Source organism: Triticum dicoccoides, chromosome 2A (genome assembly GCF_002162155.2).
Source record: "Triticum dicoccoides isolate Atlit2015 ecotype Zavitan chromosome 2A, WEW_v2.0, whole genome shotgun sequence".
Taxonomy (NCBI): Eukaryota; Viridiplantae; Streptophyta; class Magnoliopsida; order Poales; family Poaceae; genus Triticum; species Triticum dicoccoides.
In genome coordinates this window covers 440,081,384-440,085,651 of record NC_041382.1, presented here as the reverse complement: position 1 = coordinate 440,085,651, position 4,268 = coordinate 440,081,384, and positions in this window count along the sequence as shown.

Below are 4,268 nucleotides of genomic sequence, written 5' to 3'. Positions count from 1 at the left end.
AAATTTGTGATGGTCTTACATTGGTAATTGTTGAGCTGACTATGGGTATATTTCCAATGTCTTGGAGCATTAGGTTGATTGTGTGGGCTGCACATGAGGTCCAGAATATTTGAGGATGCTTCTGCTTAAGTAATTTGGCTGCTGCAATATTGTTACTTGCATTGTCCGTGACTACTTGAACAATCTTTTCAGCACCAATTTCAGATATGCAAGACATGACCAAGCTGAAGATGAACTTGGCATCGTGAACCTCCATTGAAGCTTCAATGGCACGGAGGAAACACACGCCTCTGGAAGAATGGGCAACCAAATTCATTAAGCTCCTTCCTCTTCGATCTGTCCAAGCATCAGTCATTATAGAGCATCCTGTAGCAACCCATGCCTCCTTTTGGACCTTCAACATTTCATCTACCTTGCAAACTTGTATCTTCAACAAAGGATTGGCAAGCTGATAAGGTGTCGGTGGCTTCAATCCTGGACCAAACTGTCCAATTGCTTCCACCATTCGAGCAAATGATTTAAGACTAGCAAGATTATGTGCAAGGGCACCCTCAATGAAGAACTCGCAGATATAATCATAAGTTGTCTTTGCTTCTTTGATCTTGTAATGAACATTCATTGTTGTTTGTTTCCCTGCTCCTGGCTGTGCACGATACCTGTCCATTGGACCCTTGATCATAGGCTTCTTAGGAAGTTGAGAGCTTCCACTTGCTGCAGGAGAAAACTCAACAATTTCACAATCTTCATCCTCATTCCCACCCTGATGATACATCCCTCTGACCTCCTCTCGCAGCGCCAACATTTTGTTTAGTGATTTATCCTTCTTTTTATCATTCTCAGCTATCAATGCACTCATTTGCTCTCTAACATGATCAGGAACATGCGTGCAAGGTACACCGTCCTTTCTCAGTCCAGCCAAGTGCTTCTTAAATCTTGTAATGCCACCATTATAAAAGTTCAAGCAATATTTGCACCCAACTCTGTTCTTGGTCCTAAACTCATCAGTAATTGGTAAAGCATGCTACCATGCTGCATCTTTTCTTGTTCTACCAGTTGTGGTTGCTGCTATAGACGAAGCCCCTGATCCGACTGAAGACATTGTGCTAGTAGCCTACAACTGCAGGAAAAGAAACACACATAAGCTATTAATTTGACTGAATTACCAGTGCAGATCATGCATGATGCAGATAGTTGATTTGTTGAATTACAAACATGTGCAAGTGTATAGCTATAAACTGAATTTATAAACATAAATTTAACAATACAAATAAAATGCAGAGACTGTACTGAGTATAGTACTATTGTGCAAATTTATCATTATCAGACTAAACTTTGTGCATCTGGTGCTTTAGTACTTGTTCTAGCTGAGAGAACTAGTAACTAGTAAGTGGTTAGTGCCGCAGTGAGCAGTGGCCTATGTACTGACGTACTATTCTATACTTGTATGCTCTAAGCCCCTTGCTCCCCGCCCAATTTCATCTACGTACTAAACTATGCATCGATTTGTGTATATGAAAAGCAGAGAAAAGCCAATACCTTGACTCTGAACCGTGGTGAGAGCTGCCCGATTGGAGCAGAGCAGAGCAGCCAGACGTAAGGAGCATAGCACGAGCAGTACGACGTGGAGGCGTGGAGCAGGAAGGGGGCTGCCTCGTCGCTGGTCACCGTCCTACTGTGGATCTGCGTTGAGCAGGAAGGGGACACCCTCTGTCGCTGTCGTCGGAGATGGCCCATCGTCGACCCAGGGAAGTGCATCGAGCAGGAAGTGGCCGCCCAGCGGCTGCCGCCTCAACGAACGGGAATGGAGCAGGGGCTATGGGGGTTGAGCCATCAGCCGTCCGTCAGGCCTCTCCGTCCGGCCTCCGCCCATCTGGCGTTAGCTGTGCTACCGCTGGGGAGCCGCCGCCCGCCAGCCGCCAACCAAAAAGAAGGGGAACGAGAGGAGTGCGTTGATTTAGGGTTAGGGCTGGCCCGGTTCAGTGCGTGTCTCAAATTTATACCAGGTACAAGTCCGCTATGACCGCAACCAACGCTACCTAAATGTACGCTATTGCGCTCTGACAGCCGCTATAGCGGCAGCATCATGCCAAACACGCTATTTCCTAGCGCAGCCTTTGACTTGTAGCGGCTAGGACACGCTACCGCAATAGCGGCCGCAATAGCGTTCATAGCGCCCGCTATTTAAAACCTTGGCTATAAGAGGGGCTGAGCAAAGCAGTAAAATAGACAAACAATGGTTTGCTAGGACAAGGTGGGTTAGAGGCTTGGTTCAACAATATGGGAGGCATGATAAGCAAGTGGTAGGTATCGCAGCATAGGCATAGCAAAAGAGCGAGCAACTAGCAAGCAAAGATAGAAGTGATTTCAAGGGTATGATCATCTTGCCTGAGATCCCGCAAGGAAGAAGAACGAGTCCATGAAGAAGACAAACAGACGTAGCCGAATGGGTCCTCACAAACGCGGTGTTACCGGAACCAAGCCAAAGAAGCAAACACCGGAAAGAAGCACACAACATAGTAAACAAACCACACATGAACATGGTATGATATGCGAGATGCGGTATGCAATGCATATGCATGATTTGACAAGGAATGATTGAACCTGGCCTCAACTCGGAAATCCAAGTGTGCCAATGGAAAGGTGAGGTGATTTCTCTTGAAATCGATATAAAGAACACCGGAATCGGAGACACGGTTTGGAAATGACAAGCAAAACAAATATGGCACCGGTCTGCGATAAACAGCAAGTAGCCATCTAAATGCATCAAGATAAATATGCTACAGCACTCAAACATGGCAAGAAAATACATGGAAGGGATCCACTCATGATGCTTGACAAAAGATGAACACTGAGCTACGGCCAATTCATCCATTAACAGGTTCAAACAAGCATGGCAAAAGTGCAAACGGTAAACAGATTACAGACTTAGTGAAATTAACACAAGCCTGGAATTTCAGATCAGGTAGCACACTTTGGAGCATGAAAACTATATGCTACAGGAACTTAACATGGCAAATCAAGGCATGGAATGGAGCTACTCAAAGAGCTTAACAAAAGTCCCTGAGTGACCTTGAGCCAAAAGGGATCAGAAAATACAATTACATGCATGTGAGCATGGCAAAAACACAATCAGGTTACATACTTAGTGAAAAACTGGAACATGCAAATATGTTAACGAGTAGGCATGTTTACGAGCTCGATGCACTCACTACAGAGCAAGGCATGACAATCTAAGCATACACCCATCAAGAATACATGTTATATAAGCTATACATGGCAAGAACAACAACATAGCATGCACGAATCGACAACAACATCCTCGGCAAAATCACTAACAAGTAGACAATTTGCCAGGAATTACGAAATAGCAAAAGTAGAGCTCGATTGACTCAAGCTAGGGTGCTCCATAAATGCAAACAAAGACATGTATGGATAGAGCACCACAATGTTAACAAACCATCCTTACTAATCATCCTCAAAAGACGCACGGATCGCTAGGAAACAACATGAACATATGACATATTGATAAGAACAGATCAAGGACTGTGAAATTCTAAGTCCCCGAAATCAGCATTAACGAATGCACCACTTTGCAAGCTTGTGCTAGTCACCACACATATCACAAAAATACATGGATAACACCTCTGGAAAGATGGCATGGCATATAACAAAACACATGCAGAGCTCAGGAACATATCATGCACACATTAATCATGACAAAAATGACAAATAGCTATTTGATGAAACAGATCTGACAATTAGCTCAAATAGCTCCCTTCCAAAAGAATTTCGGGCATCAAGATGAGCTCAAATGAAAATGATTCAATGAGATGAAATGATTTACTCTCTGAGACGAACATTTTGATATGCTACACGTGCGAATCGGAGCTACGAATGCGGAGTTACGGCATGATGAACATGGGCATTTGAATTTGGAAATTTAGGGGAGAGTGAAATTTTACATCCGCGAAAGTCAACACGGGACGGAGGGATCCGGGACGGAGCGGATCCAGATCAGAGGGGCCGTTTGGTTCGTGGGACGGGTGGATCTCATCCCACCCGTCCAGATCCGGTTGCGGGGCGGACTCCGGCGAGGTGGGAGGCCGGCGACGAGCAAGCGCGGCGGCGCGGCGGCGGCACAGAGGTGGCGGATGGCGCACGGCGACGCAGAGGCGGTAGCGGGCGGTGCGGCACGCTTGCCGGCGACATCGCGGTGGTTGGAGCGGGCTTTGGCAGCGAAGGGTGGCGGCGAAGGCGAGGCAGGCGGG